The sequence below is a fragment of the Columba livia genome, chromosome 4, assembly GCF_036013475.1.
Source record: "Columba livia isolate bColLiv1 breed racing homer chromosome 4, bColLiv1.pat.W.v2, whole genome shotgun sequence".
Taxonomy (NCBI): Eukaryota; Metazoa; Chordata; class Aves; order Columbiformes; family Columbidae; genus Columba; species Columba livia.
Genome location: NC_088605.1, coordinates 49238447 through 49253393, shown reverse-complemented (window position 1 = coordinate 49253393; position 14947 = coordinate 49238447). Strand labels below are relative to the sequence as shown.

The 14947-nt window shown below is 39.8% G+C and overlaps 1 long non-coding RNA gene across 1 annotated transcript in view; it reads left to right on the top strand.

The window, feature by feature from the left end:
* LOC110365240 (uncharacterized) overlaps nucleotides 1-14947 on the top strand; it is a 362256-nt gene that overhangs the window by 20069 nt on the left and 327240 nt on the right. Inside the window, exons 5-9 of the long non-coding RNA XR_010472314.1 lie at nucleotides 815-993; nucleotides 1423-1653; nucleotides 3922-3984; nucleotides 4144-5365; nucleotides 9365-9513. This is a non-coding gene — a long non-coding RNA (uncharacterized LOC110365240). The remainder of the gene's footprint in view (nucleotides 1-814; nucleotides 994-1422; nucleotides 1654-3921; nucleotides 3985-4143; nucleotides 5366-9364; nucleotides 9514-14947) is intronic.

Here is a 14947-nt window from a genome sequence, read left to right as displayed (position 1 = left end):
TTACCTTTCTTTGCTCAAGACAAAGACATCAAACAAAATGCTGATCTTGAAGAAAGCCCAGTGTGTGTGCAACAGCATTCAGGAGAAATGTACCCTCTTAAAAAAAAGTGTTGCATAAATGCCTGTGTCAGAGAGCAATCAAACTCTGTTCGGGAGTGGAGGAGATAATAAGAGAAATTCAGTTTTACCTTTGCACCTTGTAGCTCCTGCAGCACTATGCCTCCTCACATGGATAGCCTTCAGTCTTTATTTGCATTCAGTTTTTCTTGCTGTACTTCGTTGTATTTGTCTTTTATTAAGACACAGGTGCTTATGTTTGTGACTCAGTTCTACATGAGATGAGGCACAAAAGACAGTCCCTGGTCTCAAACATCTGCTAACGATAAGCAAAATAGAAGGAAACAAAACTAAAAGTTCTTTCTTTTTTGTATTTATACGGCCAGACTCCAGTTACCTATGCTTAGTGTCAAGACAAATGAGAGTTGGTATTGTCTATGAGCATCACCCTGGTCTGTCTAGCTCAACACTGGCCCAGTTATGTTAACTTTTATAGTACCTGGTCCTGGGAAGGGTTCATGGTCTGACAGACAGTGAAGAGCTCTTGGGAAAATGGGGTTTTGGCTCAGCATTTAAAATGGTTGTCCCAGATAATTTGTTTTGTTCTTTTAGGAGAAGGGAGAAATAAAAAAAAAATAAAAATGTATTGGTCTAAAGATTTTATTTAATGGGAGTTCCTCTGCATGGAATCTAATTTCACATACTGGCCTGTGGTGTTTTACTCACCATGGTCTCTTCTTTCTTGTTTTTCCTGCAGGTACTAGCGAGAAGCCGCAGCATTCACTTCTCCATCTCTCCCCGTGGGGTTCACCCATTCAACCTTTCCTCTAGCAATGGTAATAAGGAGCTATCAGATAACCTAATGAGGTGTCAGTCGTTATGACATCTGCTCTATAGATTAAAGCAGCCATAAAGTTTAAGGCACCTTTTACCCAGGTTAGTACATTAATGCTTCTACCTGGTTGTGTCAAGGCCCTCTGGCTCTCTAGCATCCCCCAAGTATCCTGTAGACTCCTTCCCTAATGATCTGCAGGATGAATCCCATTCAGGAAACTTTATGAACTCTATTCAGGATGTTTCAGGCTTCACAACTGAGAAATCTTAGATCCACAAGTAGAAACGTGGAACATTTCAAGCTCCTGATAGTGATGACCTTAGGTGTTAATGTATGAGAAACTGTGATGAGTTGGGAGCACCTATTCTGAATTCCTTTGAATTTTAATTTGGGGCAGATGAGAAGGAAAAAAAAAAAAGTAGGATTTAAAAATAGCCCTGTGCCTTCTGCAGTCAATTAACTCTGTGGGAAATCTGAATAATATTCAGGAAATACTATAATTCCCAGAAAATCCTGTTGTTTCTAAGCAGAGCCAGTCTGGTCTTATCCACACTGAGGAGCAAATGGGATTGACAAGCATGGAACAGAATTGAGACAGAAAGTGTGAAACAGTGTTTGAAAGCAGAGAGGAGCTTAGAGACAACCTTATTTCAGTGTGATTGAGAAAAGCGAAAATTCTCTTAAAGGAATTGGGTCTGCATTTGGAAAAGGTGAATTCATCACTGGCTTGAAGTAGGACACGACTTGACTGAAAATTAAAGGTTGAGTATCCAAAACTGCTTTGCGTGGTGGCGGGATCTTGTCCGTGCACATGCGTTTCACTGACATTTGTGGCTTCATTTTGGTCTCCTGGGTTTGAGGGGCTTTTGAGGAGTTTTTTAGTGGTTTGTTTTTAAAAGCTAGAACAAAATTTGCATGTTTGCTTGTCCTGCAGTGGGATTTTTATCAGGCTGATTTAAAAAGCCACCTTTGTTAGGAAGCTCTACCCTCCTCTTGCAGAGAAGTGCAAGGAATTTTGCTTTCAGGAAACTTTCAGAAACCTAAATACTGCTCCAGGCAAGTTTCATAGAAAGAGATGGAAAAATTGGGTAGAGATGGAAAAATTGGGTAGTTTTGTCAGATATGAGTAACTTGGTGCCTTTTCAAGCAGCTCTGCAGTGGTAGCACTGGCTGTGCCTGCAGAGCTTGTCATGCTTGAGCTGGAGCTGCAGCATGTGCTCAGCTCCAAAGCCTGCAAGGGTTGTTTTTTTTTTTAGAGCTGAAAGATGAATTTTCAGGGCTATGGCCTACTCCTTCATTCCTTCCATCATCCCCAAAGCTAAAAATACCGCTTGTAGCTTTGTACACTTCCCTAGTCCCCTCTGAGAAATGCCACCGGCACCCCAGAATTTGCTATATTCTTCCTGCCTGTAGCTGGGCATCTCTTTTTGCTCAGGATTTAACAGGCAGTATTGGAAAACATGAATTTGTGAAAATCCCACAAAATGTGCCATCAGTCTTTCTTCTGCTAAAAAAACACAAACCGAAACAAAAAAAACTCACCAAACAGCAACAATAAAAAACACACAAAACTCCAAAACACACCCACAAACAAAACAAAAAAGAACTCACTCCAAGTGTTTGTTATTTTTCAACTTGGTTGTTCTCTTGATTTAAGTGCACTCAGCACAAAAAGACAGAAGCAAATAATTAAGCAGACCAGTTTCATTCCACAAATACCAAATAACTCAGATGAAGCATTTAGAGATAATTCATAGGCTAAAAGTAATTTTTCATGACCAGTGGGTGCTCGTGAAGAATATATGCACTTTGCGAGTGAATGGGGTGAATCATGAATAATATGCAAACCAGAAATAAGGTATTAAATCTGGAAAAGGACTCTTTGAGATTATTCTCACGTTGCTGTGTCAGTCTAAAAGTTTAAGTAGACCTGTAGGTAATCTCAGGTAGTCAGCAGAGAGGTCTGGACACTTATTATCAGATTTTTAAAATTATTTGTTCATAATTTATTAATTTAATAAATTTTATTTATTTATTGAAAAATATTTAATTATATTATTTATTAATACATAATGCTTATTAATAAATTAGTTGCCTCTTGCTTTGGAGATGCTGTCCTTTCCCATTGCTCCTGGAAGGAGCCCACACCCCAGGGCTATTCTAAACAATTGACTTCAAACTGGGTAAAACTCAGGGGAAAAGTGCTGCTCACAGGGTGAATTCGCAGGTCTGTTACAATCAGAGGCAATTTTGCCATTGTTCAGTATTTTCTATACAAGAGTCTTCCCATTTAGGAAGCAACCTCCCTAAGAAAATTAAAGTAAATGTACAAAATTACAGAGTGGGGTGAGTGCTAAACATTAAACTTAGAAACAAGCAAAAAGGGCAACACCACAAATATTTTTGTGCCTTCCCAAAAGCCTTTTTTTTGGTTGTTGTTTTGTTGTTTTTGTTTTTTTCCCATCCTTAGCACTTCTGGAGCTACGCAGCGGTTTGCAGTATATCAGACATTATCAGCTGCCGAGCAAAATGGTTTTATCAACTTTATAGTGGATGTACTTGGACAGGTATTCAAACTGAAAGATCAGTTTACATTTTCTGAAAGGAAAGAATAAGCAGTAGATTAGTTTTCAAATGGTTTTTAGTACAAGGAATGAAACTATACTTACATTGGTGATTTTCTAAGGTTACATTTGGTTTTGCTGTGTTTTTTCTCTCCTTTTCTAGATGCAATCCCTATTTGCTAAGGATTCTGAGCATTATATTAGAATAAGGAAGACTTGGAGAGCAATTTTAGAAAAATAGATATCCAAATCACTACCATAATCCTTTTGGCACTTTGAAAATGAAAAGTAGAGTGTTTCAGAGAGCTGTTTATTGGAAAGATTAGTTTTATCATGAAATTATTACTTCAGCACATGGTTTGAGATTGGCCATTACCTTAGAAAGTTCACAGATGAAAACACAGAATTGCCAGCAAAAGACTTAATGACTGAACGAGCCTCGTATGCTTCATTTTTCCCCTATAGCTGTGTATTTGCTGCACCTGGGAGAAGTAAACAATCTGTTAAAAAAGCCAAGGATGAAAAAATGTAAGTTAAAGCTCTACTGTAAATTTTGTAAATAATCTGATATGTCTGGGCATAACTGGTTTGTTTCTTTATTAGTAGTGCTAGGTAAATTTTGAAAAAAAAACACAAATATTTATGAACAAGGGATTTTTTTAAAAAGTAATTTATTTCTTTCTTCAGGATCAATCTGGCTATAAAACTCCTGGTAATCCACAGTGGTGGACCTTGAATAAACACCTGGATGGGCGTGTACTCATGTCCAGTCTTGATGCAGAGACACATATTTTGGAAGAAGACTTCTACTTTCGTTGTGTTTTCTCATTCACTCTTGTTCTATTTTAACTTGATTTTGGCTAGTGGAGGAATTTTCTGGAGTGAAATCTAAATACCTCCATCAGGAACCGCTCCCCGTGTGTTAGAGTTTTGAGGTTCAGAGTCATATAGTTAATTTTCATGTGTTTTCATGATGAGAGGAAGGGGGTACCTTTGAAACTTCATCAGAAGAAGGAGGTCAGTGTCCATTTAAAAGTCTCACTTTGCAGTAAAACAGGGTTACATCTGTCTCAGGAGGTCAAGGTTTTATTTATAAAAAATAATTCTTCCAGAAAACATCCAAAACTGGCATGATGTTGTTGAGTGCCAATGGCTACATGAGCAGTTAGCTGTGGTTGTACATATGTCCATCCATCTGCTTTATGGCTTTGCATCTGAGGAAGGTGCCATACATTAGTTGCTCTGTGTAAGAGTCTGTTTTTAATGTGTATAAATAGAAGAATTATAGGCTGTGATGATGCATTGGGATAAAACAACTCATTGGTGGCCAGGTTAAGCCTTTTGCTGTGGACACACTTGTCCCTGGGTGAGAGGAATTAAGACCAGGCCATAAAATTGATTTAATGGAAGTATTGACATGTCCTTTTTCTTATTTTTTTTTTCCTCAGTTCTAAAATTTTAATTGGTAACTAGAACACCTTTTAAATTGCCAAATAATGCTTTTCTTACGCTGGGCTATTTGTCTTGCAGGAGGCACTGGAGCATTCTCACTGGAGAGGGTCAAATGCTGCAAAATGTCATTTAGATATTCTCATCACAGTTAATTGCAGTCATTTTGCCTACACCCGGGCTGCTTTTCAGTTGCCACAGATAAAAGTTGCCGTTTTGGCCACCAGCCAGTGCAGGATGATGCAGATTCAGAACTTAGTGAGACTTTGCGCCAAGTCTTGGCACAAGGCTAAAATTTATAATAAAAAACATGCTGCTGCAATGGGAGGAGGGATTACTCTCATGGGAACATGTTGTTTATTCATTTTTTACTATCTCTCTGTTTAGGAAGTTTCAGTCTTCCAGTTAGAGAGAAGAGATACAGACATGTGAGACAGATGCAACTTCACTGTAACACATTGTGAGTAGCAAATGACTCCTTTGAAAACATCTCAAATTCTATGTTTTGTAAAGAACCTTCCTTATAGCCATCTGATGAGTGTGCATGGAATTGCGCTGGCAAATATATTCTGATTTCCTGTGGTCACTGTGAGAAAGGAGATAAATTTACAGTGAATGTTATTTTCCATAAATAATTCAAGCATGTTTATACCAACTAGTGGTTGTTCCAGGAGCCCAAGAATCCACACATGTGAGCCAGTTAGTGGTGGTGTATTTGCATGAGGTTTTTGTATAATATATACATTCTGATTTAGCTTCAGCTCTGCAGTCCTCTTCAGGAGCAGCACAGATTTTAGCTATGGGGCAGTCATTACTATCCAGGAAAAACTCCTCTTATGCCTCATGGTTTTTTGAAACATAAAGCTACTAACGGCAGGGAGAAAAAAAAGCAGAAGCTAAAAGAAAATGATCTGTTTTGTTTTGTTTTGTTTTTTTTTTTCACCTCTTCTTACTTAACTGCTTCTTCCAATTTGTTGTAAAGCTCTTGTAGAAAGAGGAAGAAAATTTCATGTGATGGAATGGACGTTGCTAAATATAGTGCTAAATTTAGTACAGCTGCTAAATGTACCGATGCCTCCCAGTAAAAATCTGTGGATCTCTTGATGAGAACAGGCATTTTCTGACTCTGGCCACAAGAAGATGTCTGATACTTGTAGCATTGAGTCCTTTCTTCTCTCAGATCAATTCAAAATCAATTGTCTGAATCTAAGGAAAATCTGATGTAACAGGCAAGCTGGAGAGAAAATGTTAAATAAGCATGCAGGATCATTGGCTGTGGCACTTAAATATCTCAATATCACAAATATCACTTAAATATTACTAAATATTTCCACCCCCTCATCTCCACAACGAAATATTTATCTAGAATACTGTAAGAATGGATTCCCCCCTCCCATTCCTAAATGTATTGAGGCTTTTCTTTTCATTTACCTGCAGTTTGAACCAGTTAAAGCTTTTTTAATTCTAAATTCTTCACCTGGTTGTTAAGGAAGGTCTTGATGGAAAGCAGAGGGAGCTGGGTTGGAGGAATTGGGTGTCTCTCCTACTTCTCAGGGGAGCTTTTAAAAAAAGTGCTGTCTTTCACACAATATAGAGCAGGAAGGAAAAACCCACAAAAACTCTCCAAAACCAGAATGATTGTTTGCTGTTCAGCATTAATTAGGTTAAAGAATAATAATAATACTTTCAAATTATTTTATGTGCGTATTTGTGCACGTAAGTTGAAATACATTTCCTGCCAACACTTCTGGTAAGATTTCAGAACTTGCATCTTTTGAGAGTGAAATCATGTCCAGAATGAATTGATTTAAATGTTCAGATGTGCAATTGTAACAGTTTTTCTGCATTATTTGCCCTTAATGAGAACAAACTGTCATTGGCACCGTTTCCAGGCAACTAACTACCAAGGAATTCTTAACCTTACGTCGTGGTCTCACAAACTGCACATGATACCAGGTAAAGGATGTCTTTGCAATGAAACTAGCTTGAGAGATCATGTAGAAAAGTGTTTATTTAATCTTATTCTTAATTAGCATTTTGCCTGATTTTCTGGGGAATTATTTTTTTTGTCCAAGACTTGCTTTTCTTAGCTAGTAGTATCAAGTAAAATATTGTATTTTTCACATTCCAGTTATATTTAATAAGCTAAGAACTACTCTAGGCTACAGTAGAGACATTTGGAAAGATTTTGACAGCTTTTGACAGAGTTCCCTCATAATGAAAATGGGAAGAGCCAGTAGGCAAAGTATGATGGGCAATTTTAGAGGCTACCATAGAGACTGGAGCCTCATTCTGTGTACTGCAAATGGCCATCTCCCTTAACAGACCGCAGCCAAAATAAATGAGAGATTGATGGAGAAGTGAGGGTATGGTAATGAGTGACACAACTTGCAACAGGCTCCTCTCGTCCCAAGTCTCAAACATCATCTCATGAACTGAGGGAAGCTTCAAAAATTAATCCACTTTGGAAGTGACTGAAATTACTTTCCATTTACTTAAAGAAAAAACATATATGTAGTATTGAATGTTACTGTGCTTTGTGTTTGGCAGCAACTTAAATCAATTTTTGTGATTTTATTAGAATTTGATCACCAACATGTTTTCTAGCCACCCTTCTAAATGACACTTGATGACTAAATTGGCAAATAACTCATGCCTTTCTTTGGCAATTCCCTCAAGTTTACATTTTCTCATCCTGCCACTATTCACTTTGAAAGCTCTTATTACTTGGCATAAAGAGCTGATAAAACGATTAAATGGCATGCGGTGAACAAACCCTACCTGCTTTTTACAACCAGGGTCTAAGGATGATTCACCCAACCCTGCCCAGGGTGCCTGAAGCCTTAGTGCAGATCCCCCAGGGAGTCTCTTTGTGGGTACTAGGTTTGAAGGCATGGTAGACAGGAATATTTAATATTCAATATTCCAAAGCGGAAATCACTACCAGCACTGGCAAAAGCTCCAGTATGTTTTCTTACCAGCTCCCTCAGCCTCAAGGGGATGCAAAGGAAAAGCAGATAAAGGTTCAAGATAAGATAGTCTCATGACAGTCATCGTTAAGTTATACTAATTGACATGCTTTTCCAGCAAGAGAAAATTTTCTAATGGCAACAAGCCCTCCAAAACCTGAAGGCAGAGCAGCTTTGCTCTCTTGATCTCTGCAGAGTTGGGCTTTGCTGTCTTACCTTTGTCAATACACAGACGTGATGTCTTTTTCCTGTTAGCAAAATAAATTCTTTTAAAGACCTGCACAGTGTAACCTGAGGTGAGAGAAAGGTTTGTCATTTTTTGACAATAATTCACACAGACTCCAAAAACAAATGTACTTCTGAACAGTGACTCTGGGAACAATAAAGCTCTACTCTCTACTACCTATCAGCCCATCCATCTTTTTAAATCATGTCAGCAGACTTCAAATTGTTCACCAAGTTTTATTGTTTCATAGAGAAAGAAATAATTTGTGGTGAAATACGCTGAGCCATTGAACTCGGTCTTGATTTCTTGCACACTGCCGCCTCATCATTTAGGCACCATTTGTTTTGGACGACATGGTTTATCTTCTTTTCATAGCCATCTAGACTGCATAGGTAAATTTGTAAGTTGAACTGCGTAGCCCTGTCACTTGTAATACCATCCACCTACTGTCCATAAAATTTGCAGTGGTGCCACATGTGTGATTTCCTTGTAGGTGGGGTGCAAATTCTTAGCCTTCTGTCAAGAAAAAACACATTGATGCAGCCTGGTGTGAAGTATTCTGGCAAGGAGATGAGTCAAGCTTTTGTTTGACCAGAAAGGCTGATGAACAGAGTTCTTTAGAAAGTGAGGAGTTGCGGACAGCATAGCAGATGGGTTTGAAGCGGTCAGTGTGGCTTTGTGCCATAAGCAACAGCTTATTGGGGTAAGAACTGCTCGAATCCAGGTCGTTTCTATGTCTGAGCTAAGTCTGCTGTTATTTCTCCCATGTTGTTCTTGCTGTTATAAATGTGTGCCCTAATTAGAACCAAGGGAATTTATGGGCAGATATGAAAATGTGGTTACTATAGTTACCAGGTGCTCCAGCTCAGGCAGGATATGTCGTGAGTATAACAGTAGCCCAGGGGTGATTGCATGAGGTAAGTGATGAACAAAGCCTCCCAGCTCTGGGAGAAAATCTATTTCATCACACTTTGGTTGGTGCCTTGCTTGGCAAACTCGCATCTGCCACTACAGTTCCTTTTCTGCCCTTCCCTTGCTTTCAACAGACTGGTTTTGGTTAGACATAAGGGGAAAAAAAAACGCAAAAATGAAGTAGCGTTGAGAGCAAGGGTGAAGATCTATTTACCTGTATTTCAAAGCTCTCTAATAAAATCCCTCCCCACTCCTGTGTCTAGGCTAGACAGCAAGACAGACTATGTATATATTCACGAATAGAACTCTTCTCATGTTTGTACTTTTTCTCTCCTGACCCTAATTCCCACAGGTGACCCTTGTTGCCCATTTCAACCTGTGGACAGGGAAAAAGAAGAAGGAGCAGGGACCATGCCAGCTTACCCCACACATCCCTGGGCTAAGATGGGGAGCATCTGGGCATCCTGCTGCTCTGGTCCAACTGCTAACATTAGCTGGCAGGTGAGAAAAGTAGCATTTCAGGGTGATCTAACCCCACAGATGAAGCTGGAGCAGCCTCTTGCTTGGTGTTGGATCTATGTAGGTTATTTCATTTGTTACAGAGAAAGGAAGAATTGTGGAGTCAGATTAATTCCTGCTCAAGTTTCTCTGAAGTCAATGAGGTGACACTACTGATTGCTTTGACATAGATTTTTCAGTCCTGAGTAATTACCTGGCCTTTTAGAAAAAATAAGGGAGGAGACAGAACATCAGAACAGCTGCTGCTAAGGAACCTGATTCCCACCACCTTAAAGAGCACTGACTGTGAGTTGCTCTCTGGTTTTGGAGGAGGTGCACAAGAGGAGAAAGAAGCCTGAGACATTTACTATCCTGCTCAACCAGAGATAAACTATTTAGCAGTATCCAGTATCCTTGCCTCCTGCTACTTATTGGTGGAGACTGCAAAATTTGTCTTCTCTGGACCCGTTTTTTTTAATTTGATCTTTTTATAGCTTAAAAACCAGCATGAGAATCCCATCCTAACAGCTTGTCCATCTCTTCTGTGAACCTCCTATCCCATTGTTGTAGTAGCCAGGTGCTTCACAGCTTATATGTACATTTGAGTTTTAGCCAGGTTTAAAAATGGTTTTTCCCAAGCCCAGGGTAAAGGAAATTTGAGTCTAGTTGTTTCCTTTGGGTTTTGATTTTTGCAGATTTTAAAATGCACACTGAGTAGTTAATTTTACCAAAGAAATGTTATTTCAATCTTTAAAGAAAGACACAACAAAAACACAGAAAAAAACAAACAAAAAACCAAAAACCAAACAGTGCTTTCTTTTGCAAAATCTTAATGTTGATTCTTTTGAACTTCTTGGATTTTAAATCTGAATGAATGCAGCAGCACTGATGCGTGTATTTTGTGGAAGGCTTAGTGAGGGGGAGAATTTAATTTAAAATGTTCAAATATTAATAGAGAAATTGTGATTGGCCACAGGAATCCTCAGCGATCCCTACCCTCGTGACAGCACTGGAGAAATCCCATCTTCCTCACCTCATAAAAACCAATGGCAACTGCTGTGTGCTGAATCTCTGAAAGAATGTGAAACCTGGAGTTTCAGCCCTTCCTTTCTTTGCTAAGTTGATTGCACAGATTTCCCCTCTCCCCCAAATTAATACTGTGTCGTAGATACTCTAATCACAACGCTGGTTTCCCTCCTGCTTTGAGAATACAGTGTGTGGCCTTTGCCTGGTGGTGTCTCCCAAATTGTGTAGGGTAGTTCCACTGTTTGAGTTTTGGAGCCAATTTTTTATGCTTTAGGATTTTAGTGAAATCCAGCTGCCAGCCAGTGGCTGAGCTGTGAAAACACTCTTCTGTAGAGCTTGGCTGTTTGTCTTTGCCACATCTGTAATGCCAAACTAGTCCAGGGGCATCTAGTTTTCCTGAGATCTTTCAGCCTAGAAATCGTGCCGTGGCTCAGACTGAAGACTCAACAGAAGCAATTTTTCTTCATACAGTTTCCATACATCTTGCTTTTGCAGAATTTTTGGAAGTGCGGTTTCCACGGCAGCTTTAGCAGCAGTCTCTGTCTGTTTTCTGTCTTTGGATGACAAATTCAAGAACTCTTCAGTCCTTCAGGACCCAGAAAATGAGTTTTTGCTCTGATAGCTGAACTGGTATTATAATACTGTGAACAAGGGCTATTATTAGAAGACAATAAGGCAGATTTTGCAGGCTGCCAGGTTTTCTGGGTTAGCATGCAGTACAGGCTGACAAGCCTGATCACTAAGATGGGATAAGTACACACCTCAATTTCACACCTCCTGTTAGCACCAGAATAAACAACCCAGATTTTGAAAAACAATAAAGTAAGCTGGGAAATTATCTCCCAGCTCTAAAAAACATTCAGGATGTCACACTTTGTCACTTAGATCTCAGCTGGAGTGAAGGATGCTGCAAAGTCCTCCCTTACATAAAATCGTCATAGAATCACAGAACAGTTTGGGTTGGAAGGGACCTTCCGAGCTCATCCAGTCCAACCCCTGCCATCAGCAGGGACGTCTTCACCGAGATCAGGTTGCTCAGAGCCCTGTCCAGCCTGGCCTGAGGTGTCTCCAGGGGTGGGGCATCTACCACCTTTCTGGGCAACCTGGGCCAGTGTCTCACCACCCTCAGTGTAAAAAAAATAATAAATTAAGCTCCTATGAGCAGGCTGGTCAGGCATCAGAGGGTGAGATAACCCGTATTGCTCCCACCAAAAGGATGCGACTGATGGCGGCAAAACAGCATTGTACAAGAGAGTCCTGCCAGTAAAAATACACATCTTATTAGACATTAGTGAAGCCACAGCAAAAGTATTCAGGAATGCAGATTTTCAGTGATGCTGCTTCTCATTGAATGACCTGCTTTCAGAAGAGATAATTTAAAACAAGAAAAGATATCTTGAATAAAATAACAGATGTCACCTGCGACAATACAGTAAGTATAAAGTAATATACTCTAAAAAACAGTCACTGTAGTAAACTATGAAACCAGGCATTCACTTAGGAATGCATCATAGGATTTCTTCTGAAACAGATTTTTTTTTTTCTTTTTTAAAAATAAATGCTGTTTTATAAAGAACTTTAGAGGTTTGTAGGAACATCCTCAGTGTGCATGTCACTCTGCTTAATTCCTTTTCTGAAGGACCTATTTGCCAGTAGAGTAAACTTGTAGATTTATGGCTACGAGATGTATGGCTTTTTCTATTCCTTGAATATTTAATATATTTTTTCTGATGGTGATCCTGTGTACACCATGCTGACTGTCACATATCTGGCATATTATTAGCTTGTGGATCCACAGGAATTGTGATGAATATCATGAACTCAGCAGAAAGATGTGTCTTATCCACATACTTCTAAATTGATGTCCTATATGGTCTGATCCAAAAACTGGTCTTGACTTCCTGTTTCTTAACTGTACCACCCTTCAAAGTGCACCTGTGTGTCTTGTGAAATGGAGGTTAAACATACCAAATATTTTGCATCATCTTTGTTAGGATTACTGACTACTTAGGGTCTTCTGCAGCAGTGTCTGACTGTATCAAGTTGTGTGGTTACTCCTTGGGATTACAAACCTGTAAACTTTGCCCCTGTGTGTGCAAATTGGATTAAAATACATCAATATAGAGGCGTCTAGATGAGGATGATAGTAAATGAAACAGCAGCAAAGTTTCTAATGTTTCCCACCTTGTTTGGAAAAGGGAGGAAAAATTAGGGTTCTGGTTTGGGGTGGTTTTGTATATGTGTTGGAGAGGTAGGACACTATGGAACGGTGATCTTTAAAGCATGGGACATCTTTTAAAGGATTGACATTGGAGAAGGTAAGTGGCAGATGGCATCTGACGGAGTGAGACCTGACAGAGCTCATGTCAGCTGTGGGCTACATCTGCGTGAGTAAATAAAACAGTAACAGAGATTTTGTCTGTCAGACCAGCTGGCAGAACTTGACCTTGGCCATAAGGGTCTCCTGTTAAGCTCCTTCAGCTGAGCTGGAAACTGCCTGTTGGATGTCATTCCTGGGCTGTGCTAAGGCCAGATTTTGGGAAATGCCTTGTTGGCCCAGGAGGAGCCATTCTGCAGATGTAGCAGAGCCAGCCATCGGGCTCCAGTGTCCAGAAGTGGTTTCTGGCGCTGTGTTTTTTGACTTGTGCAGCTTCATCTTGGCTGTATGCCTCTGGCTACTTCTGTTAACTCAACCGGTCTGTTATTTCAGAGTTCAGAATTGTCGCACATGCAGAAATTTGGGGTGGTGCAAGAAGCATTTAGCATTTGAAAGCACCTTGAACTCTTCCTGGACTTTCCGAACATGACTTAGGCAAATCCCCATTAGTTCTCTTAATGGCATGAGTGAGAAAGTTGGTTTGCGATAGTGACAGCTTCTGTTTCTGCGAGTCTGACTTGTGTCACTGAGCTGTGGCAGCTGGCAGCTCCTTTGCCATTGAGAGAGGAAAGAGCGCAGGTAGCATGGAAGAGCAATCATCGAGCAGCCGGTTTCTGGTCACCCCAGTCAAACAGTTGTCTTTCAGGACGTGTTCTAGATTTTAACTTGTCGAAGAAGAACACAGCAAATCAAATGGAAAATGCATGGTTCACTGCTCTTGGTTCTAATAGCATCAGGAAGGTCAATCAAAGATTAATGGGTGTAACTCATTTCCAAGCCTATCTATAATGGTTTTAGCTCAGTTTCCAAAGGAAACGGGGCATGTGTAGTAATCCTCTTCTGTTTTTTTTTTACCTTCCCAGTAATTCTTACTCTGACCAAATCTCACAAGCATGTTGATTCTTACAAGTTTTGTCTAGCCAAGTGCAGGAGAGAGTTTCTGTCAGTGTCCTGGGTGAGGAAAGATGGTGTTTAAGCTCAGCAAAAGACAAACAGAGACTGTACAAGAGCCCTCCTAGAAACTCCACAGCTGAAGGAAGAGCTTTGTCTTGAGTTGGCTCCTTCATCAAAAGAGATCTATAAGAAAACAAGGCTGCAACTTGCTCACAGTGGTAACAGGCACAAAGAAGTGTGCTTTGTCCAGGTCAGTAGATTAAGACCCCATTTTTAAATGTCTCTTGTCATTTCTGTGATTTCCCATGTTTCCTTTTAGAATAACAGCTGAAGTGCAAGGCCAAGTTAACAGTGCTGCATACCAAATCTTGGATAGGTTTTGGGAAGGGAGAAAGCAGTACTCAGAGATATGGCTTGTCTTCAGATTTTTTTTTCTAAATTTTCACTTCCTTTGTTCCTTTCTGCATGTGTCTCCAAACTATCTGCCATTTCTCTCTTTCTGTGGACTCCTTTGCTTCTCACTTCATATTTTTGCTCCTCTCTTTTTCTCCCCATTATTTCATTATTCCAAGTAAACTTCATCTGTCTGATTTAAGCCTTTTGGCTCCATTTAACTCTTTCCTGAGAAATTTCCTTTTATTTTTTTTTTTTTCCCCTCTCTGAATTTTTTTCACCTTGGTCTCTGCTAATGCTGCCTTAATTCAAACACAGTGACTCAGGTGGACAGCTGACTTCTCTGGGTTCTGAAGAGATGCTTCATTTGATTGAAATTGACAAAAGACCAAGCCTGAGCATCTATATTCTAATTAAAACAATGTTGTGTCCTTCCCTGATCACTGCTTGACTTTTTTGCAGGCCTGAGGGGTTTGGAGGATTGGGTGCCATTAAGACCACTTGTCTCTAACTGGAAATAAGAGCTGAACTTTGGCAGAGCAGAACTATAGCTACCCAGTGCCATTTGACTGATGTATATTGGATTTTCAGGACAGCGGACCCATGAATGCTAATGGTTCTGACATCCAAGAGACACAGTGAAAATGAGCACTTGCTTTTGGCTATTGCAGTTTGCTGTTACTTTGGACCATTGACTATGAATGAAGTTCAAGCCAAATTGAACACAAATCACCTACAACTGTGTAT